This window comes from Dioscorea cayenensis, chromosome 2, assembly GCF_009730915.1.
Source record: "Dioscorea cayenensis subsp. rotundata cultivar TDr96_F1 chromosome 2, TDr96_F1_v2_PseudoChromosome.rev07_lg8_w22 25.fasta, whole genome shotgun sequence".
In the NCBI taxonomy this organism is placed as follows: domain Eukaryota; kingdom Viridiplantae; phylum Streptophyta; class Magnoliopsida; order Dioscoreales; family Dioscoreaceae; genus Dioscorea; species Dioscorea cayenensis.
In genome coordinates, this window is record NC_052472.1 from 14,453,343 (window position 1) to 14,474,957 (window position 21,615).

Sequence of the window (21,615 nt, forward strand, 5' to 3'; positions counted from 1 at the left end):
GTCGAGGCGTATCCTATACCGGACAAGGGAATCCTTGCACGACAAGTAGAGGACTTTCCACAAGACCATCAACACAACTATCGAGGTGGTTTCTCTATGGATTCATTGCTTTTACATTTTCTTTCTTTGATTGTACTTAGCTCCATGGAGAGCTAAACCCCTAGTAGGTACTTGGGTATTTGCGAACCCTAGGATGTATTCGTTTCATTGAATCTCTTTATTATGATTTCAATAAATTGATGTTTATTGTGAGTTCCAACCTTGAATGCTTAATTGTTTGAACATTTCCCCTAGAGTGATACTAGGGTTGAGAGTTCTCGTTGGTAACCTTGTGAGTGAGTGACACACCACGAGCGTTAGACAAAGCTAGGTTGGAGAGGGTTGAGAGGGTGAGTCGAGAGGTGCAGGGAGAGTCCCTTTCCCTCCGGCGTGATAGATTCTACCTCGTTCCTCGAGTTCTTTGCGGCCATAATAGAGTGAATGGTCTAAGGGGACGAACTTCAGCTGGGGGCTTAGTTGTGCGTGCAGCGGGTGAAGCGTTGAGGTGATCTTAGTATCTAGGGCTTAATCGTGGTTAGGGACCTTCCACCGGACCAAAGGGTTAGGGTCTATAATTAGGAAGAGATTTATCACTTGGAATCCCTAGAGCTCATTGGAACTCTATTCGAGTCGCGAGGTTGAGAGATTATCTAATCTCTCCTCCGGGACATGTATAGAGTTAGGCATAGTTGACCTTAGATTTGGGACTATGTATTTAAGGATTTCCACGACTCACCATTGCATTGATTAGGAAGCATAATAGAGGATTCTTGCACTTGAACGATTGTCCTAGGCGGAGCATTATCCGAGTACCCCATCTTTATCGATTTCCTTACCTCCTCCTTTACTCGTGCTCTCTTACTTGTTGTTTTTACTTTTGAGAATTGAATCATTGTCACACTTATCACTACTGATCTTACACATAGATAAGAAGTGGATTAAGTGTTTTTATTCCCTACTCCTTGTGGATTCGATTCCCGCTCATCCGGGATTATTACTTCGACAAACCCGGGCACTTGCGGGATATACGCAAGGGGATCTTGTCATTAAACAAACGTGAGGATGTAAGTAGTGCTCAAAGACATGCGAGTGTGTGCCAACCTCCATTATGCTCGAGCAAATATACAAATTGGAGGGGCACAAAGGTAGTTACACTCGGGTGTTTCAACTTGTGCAATGTTAGCAAGATCTTCGTTAATGTGGATAGAAGACACAATGCGATATACCACATGGATATATGCCAATTCATGTGGCCTCGATAAAAAGTGTGGACTCAGGAGTATTTTGGCAAAGTATTGTAGCAAATTAATGTAGCAGTTACTATTCATAGCTTGCAGAAAATCAGTTTCCTAGAAATTCCACAAGCCCGTGTGGATACCCGATTCCAACATTATTTAAGCCGCAATCTCAGACATTTTGGGAGATCCTTTTCTCATATTTTCCCCATCTTTGTAGGTGCTCGAGGCTAGGGTTTGTAGAGGCTTTGGCTAAGTCTTTGGAGTGGCTCTACGGCCTTCTACACCGTGTTCTTTTGGAAGATAGTTATTAGGAAAGTTTTCGCCGACATCGATTTGGTGAGGTGTGCCCTAGGCATGATGAGGAAACCCTTGGAGAAGATGAGGTAACTTGACAAGACCATCTATGCAGACTACGAGGGGGTTTTACTTATGGATTGCATGTTTTTACATTTGATTTCATTATTGATTGTATCTTGCTCCATAGAGAGCTAAACCCCTAGTTGGTGCTTAGACTTGTTAACCCTAGGATGATTTTGTTTCATTGATCTTTCATTATGTTCTTTAATTGATGTTTTTAATTGAGTTCCAACATTGAATGCTTATTGATTGATTATTCTTTACAGTGACACTAGGGTTGAGAATCTATCTTGGTAATCCTTGTGGATGAGTGACACACCACGAGGGTTAAACAAAGCTAGGTGGAGAGGGTTGAAAGGTAGCGGAATATCCCCTTTCCCTTCTGATGTGATTTGTCCTACCTCCACATTCCAAGAGTTCTTTGTGGTCACAATAGAGTGAAGTGCTAAGAGACAAACTCCATTGGGGCTTAGTTGCGCGAGCAACAGAGTGATGTGTTGAAGTAATCCTTAATACTAGGGCTTAATTGTGACTTGGGGTCATACGCCTCTACCAAAGGGTTAGATCTATATTAGGTAATAGGGTTTATTACTTGGAGTTCCCAAATCTTCATGCAACCCCACACAGTGTGAGGCGTCGAGAGTATCCCTTTCCGTCGGGGCATCGTGTGAGGGTTAGTCACTATTGACCTTAGGTTTGGGACTATGTGTCTTAGGATTTCCATGACTCATTAGACATCAGTTAGGAAAAATAATGATTGGTCTTGCACTTGAAATAATAGTCCTAGGGTGAGCAATGTCCGGGTGCCCAATTTTCTATTGATTGCCTCTCCTATTATTCTATTGTGTCTCTTTCTTCTTTACTTTATTTATATTTGCATTGATATTGTTGAAATCACTCTTAAATCATCTTCCTTATAGTTAAATAGAAATTCTTGTGCTTCTAAGCACTATTCTCTATGGATTCGACTACCCACTCACCAGGGTACTTTATTACTTCGACAACCCGTACACTTACGGTACACACACGCAAGGGGTGTGTCAGAGAGGCGTCAAGATGAAAATGTGCGAATTGAGATTGAGGGACGCTCGCCTTTTTAAACTAAACACATCAACACGGATGTGTGGATAAGTCACACGCTCGTGGGTCTCCACAGGGAATGTCACAGGGGCATCCACACGCCCTATGAATCTCTGAAACGCACTCGAGCCTCAGGATAATTTCACACGGGCATGGGTAATTTCCACACGCCTGTGGGTCCAACCTAAAGAATCACAGGGGAGACCACAGGGCCACTTATACACCACTAAATATTATCTAGATTACCAAAAATTCTCTGAACATATCCATATGTCTGTGTGGAAATTCCACACGCCCGTCTGGATTTACAGGGGAGGTCACAGGGACATCCACACGCCCTTGTGAGCTCTTTAGATGTAGAAAAACTTCTCTGAATGCTTCCACACACCCATGTGAATTTCCTGGATTAGTTCAAAACTACAGATTGTGCAAAAAAAAATTCTGAAACACTATTATGAACTACAGAAAGTTTAAAATACGATACAGAACTAACCATATACCTGTGAACACACAATCAAACAACCTAAAACCTCACCATTGGCAATAAACCACAATGAATTACTAAGGATAAAAAAGAAAACACAACACCCATAATATTAAAAACATCGACTCCATGGCAATTATTACTGCAAAAAATAAACTAAGACCTAGAAAAACAAAGAAAACTTGGGTTGCCACCCAAGAAGCGCTTGTTTTATGTCATGAGCTTGATATACCTGGTGCTTACCTCAAGGTGGTTCATATAGACAATATGTCCCCTTACCTGCAACTTTAAATCATGATGAACATAAATTTTTCATGTTAGAGGTAGAGTGATAGAACTTGTTATCGAATAAGGGAGTATCACTCTTATCTTGTCTATTCTCATCCCAGCAAGTGTTGGAATGTTTCTTGCAGCGATGTCTTGACCTCTTCAACTTGTTGAGAAATTGCTTCATAATTTCCAAGTAGCTTGATGAACCTTTTCAATTATAGCAAATGATGAAACTTCTTCATTCTCTCTTTCTTGTACTAGCCATCCTTCAAATGGATCTGGAAATAGCATCTCCTGTACATAATCATAAATTAGCTCATTAGTGGTATCAAGAAAATACAAGGTGTCAACCAAATCAAGAGAATGTCGCATGGCTTCGGTGAGACGATAAGTCAACTTCTCATCCCCGATCCTAAGTGTCATTTTCTTGCCGTCCATATCAATAAGAGAATTGAATGTGCGCAAGAACGGCCTCCCAAGTTCAATGGAACCTAAACATCCTCGTCCACATCAATTACTATGCAATATGCAGGAAATATATACTTGTCCACCTTGACAAGTACATCTTCAACAATATCCCTCGAATGCCTTAATGAATAGTCAGTTAGCTGGAGTGTCATACAAGTAGGTCTTAGTTCTCCCAAATCTAGCTTTTAAAAGAATGCGTAAGTTATTACATTAATACTGGCCCCTGAATATGCCAATGCCTTTTCTTCACTGAAATTACCATTATTGCATTGAATGATAAAGCTTCTGAGATCTTTCATCTTGTTCGGCATGTTCTTCTATAGCACCGCCGATCATGATGTATCTAAAATCATAGCTACATTCTCCTCTAATTTTCTCTTGTTGGTCAAGAGGTCCTTCAAGAACTTCACATACTGGGGTATTTGTGACAATGCCTCCATGAATGGGATGTTTATGTGCAACTGCTTGAAGAGGCCCAGAAATTTCTTGCACTGCTCATCATTCTCATCATTCTTCAGCCTTAAGGGGTAAGGAATTCATGGTTTGTAAGGTTGGGGTGCCACCTCGTTGTCTTTATCCTTTCTCTTAATTTTTTTCTCCTTGGGTGATTCATGAGCAACTTTCTTAACTGGAGTCTTATACTCAAGTTCACGACTACTCCTCAAAGTAATTGCTTTCAACTTTTCCCTCGTGTCGGTCTTAGTGTTGCTAGGTAGACTCCCATGAGATCTCTCTGAAAGTGACTTCGCAATCTGTACCACTTGATTCTCTAAATTGTGCAAAGATGTAGTGTGGTTACAAAGTGTAGTCTCCATGCCCTGAAAGCGTGTGTCAGATATTTGGATAAACTTAGTTAATGCATTTTCCAAATCTATAGTCTGATTCTCTAGACCTAAAACTCTATTGTTCAAACTTGGAGCTTGTGGTTGCTAAAATCCCAGTGGAGCTGTAGCTCTAGACTGCCCCTGATTGCTCCAAGAGAAGTTTGGGTGATTTCATCACCCGGGATTGAACATGTTTCTATAGGGGTTGCCTTGTCCTTTCACAGCATTCCCTACAAAATCCACCTGCTCAACAGGTGCTGCACCACCAATGAAAATAGGACAGTCGGCTGAGGTATGTTCACCTCCACATCCATCACATTTCATCACTGCTGCCACTCTTAGAGAAGTTAGAGTGTCTAACTTCTTGCTCAATGCCTCCACTTGGGCTACTAAGGATATGACTGCATCAATCTCATGAAGACTGGCTAGCTTTTTCTTGTCACGAGCACTCCATTGATAAGTGTTCATAACCATTTCTTCTATGAGTTGTTGAGCGGCTTCTGGGATTTTACTTCCTAAGGAACCCCTTGCTGCAGCGTTAACTAACTATTTTATGCTTGGATTCATCCCATTGTAGAAAGTTTGGACAATCATCCACTCGGAGAATCTATGTTGAGGACATTTCTGTAGGAGATCTTTGAACCTTTCCATGTCTCAAAGAGAGACTCCAATTCCATTTGTACAAAGGAAGATATCTCATTCCTGAGCTTCGCAGATTTTCCAGGAGGGAAGTATCGAGCAAGGAAAGCTTCCACCATCTCTTCCCATGTAGTAATCGACGCTCGAGGTAATGAGTGCAACCACTGTTTTGCTCTTTCCTTTAATGAAAATGGGAAGGCCCTCAACCGTATGGCATCATCTGTAACCTTATTAACTGTACCATTTGGATAAAGCCTGGCTTAAGCTCAAAACTCTGAGCTGTAATTAGTGGCCTAACAATACTGGACTATGTGACAAGAACTGTGGGTCTTGCATAATCAAAGAGTCTCCTCTGTTGATCATTCTACTCAACCATATTATCAGAGCCTTCAACTTCTATCTCAACTTGATAGTCTTTTCTTGTACAGCTTTTGTTCTTGTACAAGTTCCTATACCCTGCCTACTGAAGGGTTTCCTCAGGTCAAAACTTGGAGCTGAAATTAATAAAAGAAAAACAAATCATAACGATGGAAGAATAAGAAAGTATGAAATGGACTAAATGATAAATATCTAAAATAGCAAATTATAAATGTTTCTAAAAATGCCTATTTTTTTTACAACAGTGCCAAAAACTGGACACACCCTTGTATATGTACCGCAAGTGCATGGGTGTCGAAGTAATAAAGTACCCAAGGGATGGGTAGTCAAATCCATAGGGAATAGATTCTAGAAACAAGTAGTATTGCTAGTCAGCTAAGGTGATAATCAAGGGGTGATTATTTTTAAGATGTTAATGAAATAACAATGGTAAGAAAATAAGCAAATGTTAATAAGGAAGAAACACTCAATGATAAAGTGGGGTGTGGAAGTAATTAAGCCCGATGAAGGAGATCTATCAACACTTCACTCTATTATGATTGCAAAGAACTCTTGGAATATGGAGGTAGGACAAATCACATCGAAAGGGAAAAGGGGCGCTACGCTACATCTCAACTCACCCTCTCAACCCTCTTCAATCTTGCTAAGTCTAACCTGAATGGTGATCGTCACTCATCAAAAGGGTGCCTAGATGGATTCTCAACCCTAGTGTCACTCTAAGGGAAAATCAAACCATAAGAGTTCAAGATTGAAACTCGATTAAAAATATTAATTGAAAGAAACATGATAAAAGTCAATGAAATGAAATCATCCTAGGGTTTCCAAGTTCAAGCACCCACTAGTGGTTTAGCTCTCCATGGAGCAATGGAAGATCAAAGAATAAATCAAACATAAATGCAAACTATCCATAAGAATAACCCCCTTGTTGTCCATGATGATGGTCTCCAAGAGTCGCTTCTCCTTCTCCAAAGACTCCTCCATCAAGAATAGGGCACATCTCACCGAAACAATGCCATCGAAAGCTCCCTAATAACTTTATTTCATAGAAAATCGATGTTGAACAGACCAGACATACTCCAAAACATAGCAAAAACCTCCTCCAAACCCTAGCCGAGCACTCTCCCAAAGATAGGAAAAATGACCCCCAAATAACTCTTCTAGGTGGCCTTTTATAATGATAAAATCAGCATTTCACACGCCCATGTGGATTATTCACACAGGCGTTTGGACTCTCTAGTTTTTTGAATTTCACACTTCGTAAACGATAATAGCTACAGCTCCGTGAACATCACTTTACTATAGTAAATGCCATAGTGAAACTGAATTCCTTTTCTTCCATTGAGGCCACACGATTGGGCACACACCCGTGCGGTAGGTCATGTCGAATGACGCTCTCGAAAACTCTGCACAAGCTAGAACATGAGTTTGTAACTGCCTTTGCGCCCTTCCAATTTGTAGATAGATTTGCACATTTTTGGAAGTTGGCACACACCCTCATGAGTTTGATCACGGCTCATTTTTTGACACTTGTTCCACCCAAGAAAAAACTCAAAACCTGTGTTCATGACCTATTTTCGCTTACTTTCTTCTTATACTTCCTCCACAATCCTGAATACACAAAAAAAGAAAAAACACATGAATGAGCGATAAAACCTGATAAAAGCAATGCTCATTATAAGTAAAACATGCTCAATAATATGCATACACAAGCACTTATAAGCTGTAAAGACCCCTCCTATACAATAGAGCTCAAAATTTACAAATCCAACTTTCAAACAACAATCAAGCATTGTTAAACATACAAACAATCATTTTCATGCAAGATTTTGGTTAATTATCACAAGAATCATGAAAAATGAGGACTACCTTAGATGCAAAGAAGAATTTGAAAAATTAGCCTGTAAGGATATTCGGGAGCTGTCCAAAACCGTGCAAAATCACCCAAAAACAGAAGCAAAGGACGAGGGAAAAAGAATGGTAGGAGAAGAAGGCACCGGTGATCATAATCCGGTGAGATAGAATTCAAAATGAAGATTAAAGGTCACCGATGTCACAAAAAAACTAGGTCATTGTGGGTAGTTTACGGGAGTAAGCTACAGTCGTAAGTCTCTCTTAATGAACAACTATATGGTGCTTACGAATGTAAAACCTACCCCGTAAGGATACTTCTCCTTTACAACCTAAGTTATGACTGTAAGGTTTGTTATATTGTAGCCCATAAAGTCCTTTGTCTTGCACTTAGGGTCAAGCTTACAGATGTAAAGTGCCCATAAAGAACCTATGTTATATACAATGGAGGTTACAGGCTATAAGATTTTCAAGTTTACCTATAAAGTGCTCTAGATGACCCTTACGGCCTCTCTTACGGGTGTAAGACACCTGTAAGAAACTTTAAACTGTTCTTACCAGAACCACTTGTCATAAGTGCACTCATAAGACTCTCAAACCATCTTGTTGGGTAGCTTATACGTGTAAGATGCTCATAAGGCTTTCTATCTGAGGCTTACGACCCTTCTTACGGGTGTAAGTAGCCTAAAAGAATCCTAGAAAATTTTGAGAAGAGTTTTTATTGTTTCTTGTTGTTAAGCTCAAGTATAAATATGATCTAGGAAGTAAAAAGTGAGTATCTAAGAAGACAAACAACCAACCAACACATGAAAAATCCAAGACACGTTGAGCAATTTGCTTCTAACTTGAACAAAACTACAAAACAAGCACTAAAGATTCAAGCTCAGGAAAATATGAATTTTTTTTCTTGGGTTGGCCTCCCAAGAAGCGCTTGTTTAATGTCACGAGCTTGATGTACCTAAAACACACAAGTCAAGTAGGTTCAAATTAGAAGCACTCCTCATAACCAAAATCAATGTCTCTAAAATAGTGCCCAAGTGCGAGATCGGAGAAAATAGGGAATAACACACCCTTGCATGTGTGTCTTTGCAAGTGCACGGGTTATCAAAGTAATAAAATACCCTGGAGAGTGGGTAGTTGTATCCACAGAGAATAGTGATCAAAAACACAAGTATTACAATTTAACTATACTGAAGATGATTGAAGAGTGGGTGTGAACAATGTCAATGCAAAATAGAAATAAAGTAAAGAAGAAAGAGACACAATAGAATGATAGGAGAGGCAATCAATAGAAAATGGGGCACCCTGACATTGCTTACCATAGGGACTCTGTTTTAAGTGCAAGACTCCTCATTATGCCTCCCTAGCGATGTCTAATGAGTTGTACAAATCCTAAAAGCATGCGGTCCCAAACCTAAGGTCACATGACTAACCCTCACACTATTCCCCGGTCGAAAGGGATACTCTCGACGCCTCACACTATGTGGGATTGCATGTAGATTTGGGGATTCCAAGTGATAACCCCTATTCTCTAATATAGATCTAACCCTTTGGTCGAGGGAAAGACCCTAGTCACAATTAAGACCTAGCACTAAGGATTACTTCAATACTTCACTTTGTTGCTTGTGCCACTAAGCCCCAGCCGAGTTTGTCTCTTAGAACTTCACTCTATCATGACCGCAAAGAACTCTTGGAATGTAGAGGTAGGATAAATCACATCGGAAGGGAAAGGGGACGTTCCGCTACCTCTCGACTCACCCTCTAGACCCTCTCCAACCATGCTTTGTCTAACCCTCATGGTGTATCACTCATCCACAAGGACAAGCATTTAAGGTTGAAACTCAATTAAATACATCAATTAAAGAAACTGATAAGTGTTTGTGTACTAAGAATACGAAGTATTCTTTTATTACGATGATCATTACTTTTATCTGGTTTTTATAGCTAATACTTGTGCTTTTTGTGTTCTTTTTGCACATATAGGATTGTGGAGCCAAATAGAAGAAAAGGTGCCAAAGTAGATTGTGAATGCATTATGTTGATGGAACTTGAAGTGAACACACTAGAAGACCCCAGTTGTGCTCAAAGACATATGAGTGTGTGCCAACCTCCATTATGATCAATGGATTATGTAAATTCGAGGGGCACAAACGCAGTCACACTCATGTGTTCGGACTTGAGCAAAGTTAGCAAGATCGCGTCCTCTCGTTAATCAAGCTCATAAAATAACTATCTTCCAAGAGAAATGTGGTGTCAAAGCTGTAGAATCACACCAAAATACTTGCCAAAGCCTCTCTAAACCCTAGCCGCCAACTTCCTAAAAGTTAGAGAAACGATAGAAGAAAGGATGAAAGATGGATCCTGAAATTAGACTGTTTGCGGCTTTATATAGGCTAGAATCAGGAATCCACACTTGCGTGTGAAATCAACACACGCTCGTGTGGATTTCTGGAAATCTGATTTTCTACTGGCTGTGTACATAAGTGCTACAGTAAATTACTACAGTGCTTTGTTACAATACCTGCTATAGTATTGTGTGCCCAAAACTGAGGGTCTTGCATAGTCAGAAAGTGTTCTCTGTTGTTCATTCTGCTCTGCATATTATCTGACCCTTCAAGTTCTATTTCAGCTTGATTAGACGGTTCTTACATAGGTTCTTTACCCCTTCTTCTGAGTGTACGTTCAAGTTCAGGATCACGTTCAATGAAATTCGAAGGATTCCCTCGGGGCATAAGCTGGAGCTACACCAAAAGAAAGAAAATGAATCAGAATTGTGATAGAATAAGGAAATGTAAAATATAATGAATATATGAATGGCTAAGATAACAAAGTGCACAGTATTTCTAAATGCCTAGTCCCGCAACGGCGCCAAAAACTTAACAATGCCCCTTGCGTATGCGATGGTCGAGTCTGAGTTTAATGGTTTGGCCGATGAGGATCCAAAACAACCACATAGAAAATTTTTTGGTGGTGTGTGACATGCTCAAGATCAATGGAGTTACAGATGATGCTATCAGATTGAGGGCCTTCCCATTTTCCTTGAAAGGGAGAGTGAAACAGTGGCTACACTCATTACCTAAAAGCATCAATCACTATATGGGAGGACATGGTGGAAGCTTTTCTTGCTGATATTTCCCTCCCAGAAAAATACTGCAAAGCTTAGGAATGAGATTTCTTCCTTCGTGTAAATGGAAATGGAGTCTCTATTTGAGACATGGGAAATGTTCAACAAACTTCTGAGAAAATGTCCTCAATATAGGTTTCTAGAGTGGATGATCATTCAAACTTTTTATAATGGTTTGAACCCAAGTACAATACACTTACTTGATGCAGCAGTTGGAGGTACCTTAGGTAGCAAGACCCCCGGAGAAGCCCGACAGTAAATTGAAGAAATGGGTTTAAATAGCTACCAATGGAATGCTAGGGAGAAGAAGAAAGTGGCCTGCATCCATGAGATTGATGTGGTTACATCGTTGGCAGCCCAAGTGAAGGCATTGAGTAAGAAGTTAGACACTCTAACTTCTCATGGATTGGAGGCCATAACGAGTTGTGATGGATGTGGAGGAGGACTTGCCCTATCTGATTGCCTGATAGCCGTTGATGGTACATCCTCCATTGAGAAAATTGACTTTGTGGGTAATGTAATGAGAAACCAAGGTAATACTTATAGCAACACCTACAATCTAGGTTGGAGGAACCACCCAAAATTTTCTTGGAACAATCAAAGCGCAACAAAAGGCCATAGCACTCTCGGGGTTTCCAACAACAAGCCCCGAACATGGGAGGCGAGTTTCGGGGCTTGGAAACCCTAATGACCGACTTAGAAAGCCTTGACTAGATTTGTGCAATCATCGGATATACGGTTTCAATCAGTCACGGCTACACTTTGCAACCACACCGCTTCATTACACAATTTAGAAAATCAAGTTGGGCAAATTGTGAAGTCTCTATCGGAGAGACCACAAGGAAGCTTGCCGAGTAACACTGAAACTAACCTGAGAGAATATGTGAAGGCAATCACTTCGAGAAGTGGTCGTGAGGTCAAGGATAGGCTTCCAAGTGAGAAGACCACTGTTGAAGCACCCGAGGTCGTGGAGGTTGAGGAGAAAGCTAACAAAGAGAAAAAAGTGACACCCCTACCTTACAAGGTAAGAATCCCTTATCCTTCAAGATTGAAGAACGACCAAAATGATAAGCAACAAAAAAAGTTCTTGGGACTATTTAAACAATTGCACATCAACATTCCTTTTGTGGAGGTGTTGTCTCAATTGCCTCAGTATGCAAAATTCTTGAAGGACCTTTTGACCAATAAGAGGAAGTTGGAGGAGAGTGCATCGGTGATCTTAGATGCCTCTTGTGCGGCTGATGTTGCGAGAAGAATATGCGAACAACAGGAAAGACCCTTGAAGCTTTGTGATTCCGTACAACATTGGCAATTTGGGTGAAGAGATGGCATTAAGCGGATTCGAGGGGCCGATATCAATGTCATGCCATACTCTTTCTTGCGAAGCTAGGCTTGGGAGAGCCTACGCCTTCTCGGATGGCATTGCAATTGGCGGATAGAATGGTGAGACATCCGAAGGGCATCATTGAAGGCGATGCTTGTCAAGGGTGGACAAGTACATATTTCTGTAGACTTACGTGAGTGTTGAATGTCGATGAGGATGTAGATGTTCCTTTGATACTTGGAAGGCCATTCTTATGCACTTCCAAGGCACTTATTGATATGGACGGCGGGGACTTAACACTGAGGGTTGGAGATAACAAGTTTACATACCGCCTTGCTGAAGCCATGCGACATTCTCTTGACTTTGATGATACTACTGTATTTTTCTTGGCGAGTCTTGATGAACTAATCGATGAATATGCGAGGAAATGATGAATCCGGACCCGTACAAGGGGTTGTTAGACCAAGAGTGGAGAGCGAAAAGGTGATGATGCTTGGTCGAGGAGAGAAGGTACTATCTACTCCGGGGATCGTGAAGAAGATGCTACGGAAGATGAAGCGGGCAAGGAGGCATACAAGAAAGCGCCCCAAGGCTGTTGGGGATGTGCAAGAATGGAATGGGGGTACGATCCCTCAATGGTAACAAGCTCGATAACTCTTCATCTACCTTGAAGACTATATTCATCATACTTCCAAGTCATGGGTAAGAGGAAACCTTCATTTTATGAGCCCCTATGAGGTAAGATAAGGTACATCAAGCTAAGTGGCATAAAACAAGTGCTTCTTGGGAGGAAACCCAAGTCTTTACTGTTTTCTAGAATTTAGTTTAGTGTTTGCATGTATGAATGACCCTATGATAAACACAGGGGCGTGGACTCGCCCCTATGAATGACCCTATGATAAACACATGGGAATGGATAATTTCTACACCCCTGTGTAGATCACTGCAAAAGAGTTCTCCTCCATCCTGAGAATACATAACGGCGTGTGAGTACCCCTGTGAGTCCGGTCTAGTGAAAGTCCACGCCCGTGGGTAATTTCCGCACGGTTTGTGACACACTTACAGAGTTCTTCTCGGGTTAGACAGAGGAGCCACAAGGCATGCGTTTGTCCACGTAGTAGCCGGGCATCTGGGCGTGGTGAATTTCCACACTCCCATGTGGTTGTGTTCAAAAGCATAGAGTGTTTTTTCCTGAGAGCACACAAGGGCATGCGTCTGCCGGTGTGGGTCTCTCCGATGGAGTCTGCAGGGCGTGGGTAATTTCTACCGCCCATGTGGATGTCTTGAGAATTCCTAGAGATCGCGGGTTTTTGTTAAAAATCTCTTCGCGTCTCTTCAACATTATACTCTAAATCCTTCGGAAAACACTCTCTATTACTCTCCGAGCTTCGTGACCTCGATTTAGAACAAGTTTCTACTCAAATTTCCAGCCTATTCTACATTTTACATCTTTAACTTGTCGGTAAACCCTTATTTTCTTGTTTACTTCAGTCAATTCTTGAATTTAATTGATTAAAAATAGTGAATACTGCTTCATTCCTATGCTTTTGTGGGTTGGTCTTGTTTAGGAAGAGTTTAGGCATGAGTTGATGATGTATTTCTGGGATTCTAACATGTGTCCGTGCGGTTTTCATGCCCCGTGGATCCACACGACCGTGTGGAATTTTCACACGACCGAGTGGACTTCTGTAGTATTCTCTTGTGAGGTTCTTTGATTGTTTCTTCTTTAATTCTTACAGATATGGCACCTCGTTCGAAAAAGCAAGAGGGTAAGCGTCCTAGGGAGACATCACCTTAATTAGAACATATTGAGTTTTTGAACACCGAGCATCGGACTCGATTTTAGTGGTTATCGAGACTCAGGTTTGGACAGTCTCGTTTTGTGGACTTGAGTGCGATGAGAGAGGTTCAGCGAGGTGATGAGTTGGTCGATGAGATTGACGAGCTGCTGGCCATAGGAAGGTGGAGGAGATTATTATCGATCCGAGAGCGAGCTATCCGCATATTGACGCTGGAGGTATTGGCTTCCTTCGAGTTCAATCGGGCATATAGGAGTTTCGATAGTATTGATGTCATACAGTTTAGAGCATTTGGACATCAGTTCAGTATGAGTGTCACTGAGTTTTTCGTCCTAATGAACTTGTATGATGAGACATACACAAAAACAGAGGAGTATGGGCACTTGCCGATAAATTATCGATACCTACGACCGGCGAGCATACCAAGCTTCATGTAGGCAGAGGGCAGCATGAGCCGAGGGAGTGTCAAGGCCTCATGGTTGTCCCAGTTGAGATATAGATATTTGCACTCGATCCTTAGCATATCCGTGAATGGCCTAGGCGGCAGCCACCCGAGTTGTTTTTGAGCCGCGGGGAGTTACTCTATTTATATTCTATGGTCTAGAACGAGCCGATTCACCTGTGGCACATGGTAGCAGAGTTTTTGAGGCACCAGGGCTAATATGTGCGAGTGGGAGTATTATTCGCTTGCCCTTACATCACTAGACTCATCATGGGGATGGACCTATTGGACGCTATTTGAGGAGCCAAAAGGCGGTTGCCCCTTCCCTCTTGGGCTAGATACAATAAGGATGATGGGGTTGAATGCGTATGTATGGGGACTGGAGCACTACATTCTCGCTAAGTATACCCGGGGACGCGGAGGAGGTAGAAGATACCACGAGAGGGTTCACGCCAAGCCCCGAGTCTCGGTTTTTAGCGATGGAGACTAGGGCACCATAGCGACATAGGAGCCACCCGATGCGCATATTTTTCTCTTTCCTAGCCTATGATCATCTTGAGAAGCTCGAGAATGAGGTGGGTGTGCTTTGGACCGAGATCAGCTGAGGTTCGGGCTACCGAGGTTACCTGATGTCACGAGGGGTGATGGCACGTCTTGACACCATCTGCGGTTATTAGGCGAGATCGTCCTCACCCTTCATTCCGAGACCGAGGACCTCTCAGTCCTTGCCAGCATCACCATTGCCATCTCCGCCGGCAATGTTCGATTTAGCACCGACCGAGCAGAGAGCCAACCCGCGGATGACACCGGCGCTTGAGGCATCTTTTTCATTTCTTTTTATTTTTCTCATATTTTTACTTTTTGTATTATATTTTTGGTCTTGTACACTCAAAAAGGATCATCCTTCTGAGTTTATCTTTTATTTTCATTGTCTCGAGTTGTATTTCATTGCTTTATGTTTATATACTCGAGTTATTTTTATTTTTCGTTGAGCTTCATTGAACCCCTTGTGTATGGGTGCGGATGGTCTTGTCGGTATGGATTGAGGATTGGTCATGGATACAGATCAAGGTGTTTTACACTTGGCCGTGTGCTTCACAACTTGTTGGAACTTCACTCCCACAATTTAGCTCCATCAAATGCAACACTCGAAATCAAGAGAGTATTGTTTCAATTGCCACTCCCACATATTTTCTTGATTGCTATATTTTCTATTGTGCTTGCATGTGTACATTGAGGGTAATGTACATCTTAAGTGTGGGGGAGTTCACTTTTGCACACGTCCTTTACATAAGTTTTGATTGACATACATGCTCACGTAGCCAATGGCGGTTCACCTTAGTTGCAATGATTGTATTCTTGAATTAGGAGAATTTTTAACATTTAATATTCGATGCTTTTAGTAATTTCTAGGAATTTTTTTCCTGATTGAAACTTGTTGCACCCACTCACTCATGGAAACTCTTTTGGAAACTCAAGTTCGATGTTTAAGGGACTAAGTAGTTTTTATTTCTCTTGTTTCCTTCATTGAAAAGATATATTGTTTAGTTGTTCATTTTTGGGTAGAAAAGAGCTACCACCTATGAAGTATGAAGCTACTCTCATAAGTCAGATACTAGTTATGCCCTAATGAGAGAAAGAGTTATCTCATAGGATGAGTGAAAGCTACCACCCTGATAGAAAGAGCTACCACGTCAAAAGTGTAAAAGCCACCTTAGCAGCCGCTTCGGAAAGGGCTACCTTAGAGGATGTGTGAAGCTACTACCATCTTTTTGTTTTGTTACGTTTTATAGTTAAATAAGACCCTTATACTTGGAACATTGAGGAGTATACTTTGGGTTTACTTGAGTGAGTTTACACACACTTACAAGGTTTCAGGTTTGTTGTCCTTTTTATTCAAGTTTTTAAATTTGGTGCATTGGTTTTTCGTATTTAGTATCGAAAGTTTTCCCTTACTTATAGAATGCTTTCCTTGCATATTTTTGGTGAACCTAAGGCTAAGCACTTTCAATGTTTCCTTCTTCTATACTTCAATGTTTTTATCTTGAGGACAAGCAAAAGCTTAAGTGTGGGGGAGTTTGATAATTGTTTGTGTGTTAGTAATACGAAGTATTCTTTTCTTATAATGAGCATTACTTTTATCTGGTTTTAGTGCTAATACATGTGTATTTGGGATACTTTTCGTGCATGTAGGGTTTGTGAAACTAAGTATTAAGAAAAAGAAGCCCAAGTAGATCGTGAATGCACTATTTGGTGGAATCTTGGAAGGAACAAATGTGAAGACACAAGTTAGGTTCGAAGATACGTTAATATGTGCCAACATCCATTTAGCTAAGCAGTTACAATGAGTTGGAGGGCACGAAGGCGATCCGTCATGTGTGTATCGACTTGTGCATGGATAGTAGGATCTTCACCAATGAGGCTTTTTATTAAAGAAGCGTACGATCTACGGCATGGACGTGCGCGCGTTTATGTTCCTCGATGAAAAATGTGGAATCGGAGTGTTTTGGCGGTGTACTATAGCACATTACGGGTAAATCACACTATGCTAGCAATGCACTATAGCGATTCTGAGTTCATGGCCAGGCGAAAAATCGGGATTCGAGGAGAATCCATACGATGCTGTGGAAATTCCATGCCGGTGTGGAAATTCCTGAGCATGTGAAAAATCCGCGAGCGCCGCGTGGATCTAGATTCAACCCTATTTAAGTCACGATTCAGCCCGATTTTGGGGCCATCTTTCATCCTTCTCTCCAACTTTTCTCCATCTTTTTGGGAGGCCGTCGGCTACTATTTACTGAGCTTTTGGTAAGTGTTTGGAGTATTTCTGGTTTGACAATCTGCGCTTCTCTTGGAAGAAGCGTTATTGGGGAGCTTTTATCGGCATGATCCGGCGAGAGTTGTGCCCTAGGCCGGACAAAGGGGACCTTTGGAGAAGAGAGGCTACCCACAAGACCATTGACACGAATACCAAGGGGTTTTCCTCAATTACGTTCTTTTTACTTTTTGATTTCATTATTGATTGTATCTTGCTCCATGGAGAGCTAAGTCATCTAGTGGGTAATTAGATTTTGTAAACCCTAGGATGTTTTTGTTTCATTGACCTTTTATTATGCTTTCCTTAATTGATGTCTCTAATTGAGTTCTAATCTTGAATACTTGTTAAATGATTTCTTCCTTAGAGTAACACTAGGGTTGACAGACCATCTTGGTAACCTTTGTGGATGAATGACATACCATGAGGGTTAGGCAAAGCAAGATTGGAGAGGTCAGAGAGGTGAGTTGAGAGCTAGCGGGGCGTCCCCTTTTCTTACGATGTGATGTTTATCCTACCTACATGTTCCAAGAGTTCTTTGTGGTTTATAGTGCGGTGAAGAGGGCTGAATTGATGAACTCATCTGGGGCTTGGTTCAGCGTGAGCAGCGGTGAAAGCGTTGAGTGACTTTAGCACCCGTGGCTTAAATGTGACTAGGATCTTTCACCTGAGACAAAGGTTAGATCAACACATATGAATATGGGTTTTATCACGGAACCCTTAGAGCATTTTGTAACTTTACCGCAGGTGTGAGGTGTTGAGGCTGTTGATTTGTCCCATCGGTATAGTGTAGAGTTAGTCACGCAGTTAACCTTAGGTTTGGGACCGTGTATTTAAGGATGTCCAATGACTCATGTAATCTCATCAATTAGGAGACATAATAGTTGGTCTTGCACTGAAACAGTAGCCCTAAGGGGAGCATTGTCAGATCTTAATTCTATCGATTGCCTTTCCTCCTCACTTATTTGCGCTCTCGTTCTTGTTTCTTTTTATTTTCCTGTTTACACTAAATTTTCAGCGACATAATTATTGTTCATCTCTGCTGGTTAGAAGTAGAAATCTTTGAGTATTTTTATTCTACTCCTCGTGGATCACGTATGCCCTACTTACCTCGGAGTTTATTGTACTTTCTGACAAACCCGTGCACTTGCGGGTAATACGCAAGGGCGTTATCCTCAAGACACCTACACTCATGAAATTGGCGTGGGGATGCATCGGAGATGCGGACTAGGATTGTATATGTGATGATCATGCATACACGAGAGGAAGTCGAGGTTGAGGGACAACGACACTTTGAGAGAGGGTCAGCAATGCTAGTACTAGAGGCTAGAAAAAGGCAAAACGCGTGAGGCGCTCTGGCACGGCAGGAGCGCAGTCGAGGATATTTTCTCTACCTCGAGCCGGCCCAGGATCAGGTTTGAAAAGGCCCAAGAGCACTGTGAGGGTGCTACTGGGCAGAGCTTAGCTGAGGTCTGGCGTAAGCATAGATGCCATGCGAACCACATGGTAAGTAATGGCACATCCTCGACATCCCAAGGCCAGCCCATTAGATTGAGACTTTGCTACCATGTCATCAAGTGAGACCCCGGACCCTCGCAGTATCCCACGAGCAAGACCATCCATGATCGTCCATGCGCCAGTCGACCACCTATTCGCCGGTATCCACCAGCTCGATGGTAAGTAGAGGAGCCCTGTACCCATGGCAACTTGCGTCTTGATGCGTCTTTACATTTCTTTGCTTTTACAGTTTTGTATTCCATTCTCGTGATTTTATTTTTGGACTTGTATACTGCAGAAAGGATCTTCATACGAGTTTATCTTTATTTTTTTGTCGTAAGGGTTGTATTTGTTTGCTCTATCTTTTATATATCGAGTTTATTTTATTTTTGTTGAGCTTCGAATCCCCTTGTGTGCGTGCGAGATGGGTCTTGTCGATGTAAATTAGCTGCCAACTGGTCATAGAGCACTTTGTCAATGTGTTTTACACTTGACGTGTGTGTTCTTCCTGACCACGTTGGAACTTCACCCCCAAGTTTTTTGCTCGTAAAGCGCACCACTAGGGTTTAGGGGTATTTTTTCAAATTCCCACTCCCACATATATTTGAATTGTTATACTAGTTATTTTGCTTGCATGTGTGGCCATTTGAGGGGCAATGTACATCTTAAGAAGAGTGGGAGAAGTTTCACATCATCGCACATGTTTTACTTGTGCTTTGATTATACTATCTCCACGTAGTACAATGGCGGTTCACCTTTGAAGGTGCGTGATTGCATTCTTTGAGTTTAGAGAATTTTAACATACTGAATGCTTTTCTCATGCTCAAGTTTTTACTTGAATTTTTAGGAATTTTGCCGGATTGACACTTGTTGCACCACACTCACTCTTAAACTCTACTGAACTCAAGTTCGATATTTCAGCCACTAAATAGTTTTGTTTCTTGTGTTATTTTGGCTGAAAATTATACTTGTTTGTTGTGCATTGGGGTGGAAAGAGCTACCACCAATGAAGTATGGAATCTACTCTCATAAGCTTGAGATACTAGTTATGCCCTTAAGAGAGAAAGAGATATCTCATATGGATGAGTGAAACCAATAACTCTAGTAGAAAAGAACTAACACCTCGAAACTGAGAAAGCCACCCTTAGCGGCCGCTTTGAAAGGGCTACCTTAGAGGATGTGTGGAAGTTACTACCATCTCTTTACTTTCTTTTTTTGTATATAACAAGTCCCTTATAATTTTAGAACTTTGAGGTATATTACCGCTATTGATTTGAGTGAGTTCACACACTTACACAATTTTGGTTTGTTGTCCCTTTTATTCGAAGTTTTTAACTAGAGCAATGTTTTTTGTATTTAGTGTTGAAATTTTTCCTTACTTGTTGAAAGGTTCCTTTGCATGTTTTTTACAGAATCAAGGCCAAGCACTTTCAATATTTCCTTCTTTATGCTTCAATGTTTATTTTTTTTCGAGGACAAGTAAAAACTTATGTGGGGAGTTTGATGTAAGTGTTGTGTACTAAGAATACGAAGTATTCTTTTCAGATAAGAGCATTTTATCGCCCATCACGAATACTGTGTTTTTGTGTTCTTTGCGCTATATGGTCAGGAGCCAACAGTAGAATAAAGGAGGCAAAGAGATTAACGCATTATATTGATAGAATCTGGCTTAACATTACCTAGCATGTTATCAGAATACATCATTCTGTGACTCAAATTATATAGTCATGAATGTACCGATTTCAGAACCATCTTCTTATCCTTTCTTCTCGACCTTTTCTCCAACTTTGGGAGGTCAAGCGGCTAGAGTTTAGAGGTTTGGCAAGTCTTTTGAGTGGTTCTCTGCTTTGACACCATGTTTTTTGGAAGATAGCTATTGGGGCTTTTGTGGGTGCCGGTCCGGTGGTGGTGTCTGAGTTTGATGGGGACCTTTGGAGAGGAGAGGCTGCTCCATAAGACCGTCGACTTGGGGGGCTATAGGTTTTATGTTTTTACTTTGGTTTTATTATTGATTGTATCTTGTCATGAGGCTAAACCCTAGTGGGTATTTGATTTTTTAGTCTATGATGTTTTGTTTTAGTTTAACCTTTATTATGTTTCCTTAATTGATGTTTTTAATTGAGTTACAATCTTGAACTTGTTGAATGATTTCTCCTTAGGTGACATTAGGGTTGAGAGTTCATCTGGGTAATCTTGTGGTGGTGACATACCGAGGGTCTAGAATAAGCAAAATTGGAGTGGGGTTGAGAGGGTGAGTCGAGGTAGTGGGCGTCCCTTCGTTCGGTGATTTATCTACCTCCACGTTCCAAGAGTTCTTTTGGCGGTTACAATAGAGGTGAATGGTTAAGGGATGAACTCCGCTGTGAGCTTAATTTACGACAATATTACAGTAAGAAGAGTGACTTTAACGCTAAGGAGTTAGTGTGACTAAAGGGTCCTTTACGCTTTGGACCAAGGGTTAGACTCACATGTCTGACTAGTCTATCACTCGGGTCCTGACTTCATACAACTGTACCACGGTGAGGTGTGTTGAGGCCGGTTGATCCAGCATAGTGTAGAGTTAGTCTGATTGACCTTAGGTTTTGGGACACGTGTTGAAGGATGTCATGACTTTCATTTCACATTAATTGGGAAGCATGGCGGGTTTGTTTTGCAACTTTGAAGCAATAATCCGGGTAACAATATCCGAGTACCGGGTTTTATCGTTGCCTTTCCTCTCATTTTATTAACCACTCTCGTCTTTCTCATTTGTCTGTAGTTGTTGTCAATCTCATCCACCATCGTCATTTTATTTCCACTTAGTTAAAGTAGCAATCTTGACGTGTGCATTCTATTCCTTATTCCCTATTAGATACGATATCTCACACACCTAAAATTTATTACCTGGAGCAAACCCACGCACTCGCCATTCACACAAGTTTGTCGTAAACACAATGAAAGACGATGAGAACAAAATCATCCCTAGGGTTTTTACAAGTCCAAACACACT

The 21,615-nt window shown here is 41.4% G+C and overlaps 2 non-coding genes across 2 annotated transcripts; one reads left to right on the plus strand and one right to left on the minus strand.

The window, feature by feature from the left end:
• The first annotated feature begins 5,364 nt into the window (after positions 1–5,364).
• Positions 5,365–5,470, plus strand: LOC120281882. The gene has a single exon (XR_005542824.1). It is a non-coding gene; the product is annotated as a small nucleolar RNA R71 (small nucleolar RNA).
• Positions 5,471–10,780: 5,310 nt separating this feature from the next.
• On the minus strand, positions 10,781–10,887 carry LOC120281427. The gene has a single exon (XR_005542570.1). It is a non-coding gene; the product is annotated as a small nucleolar RNA R71 (small nucleolar RNA).
• Positions 10,888–21,615: the final 10,728 nt, after the last annotated feature.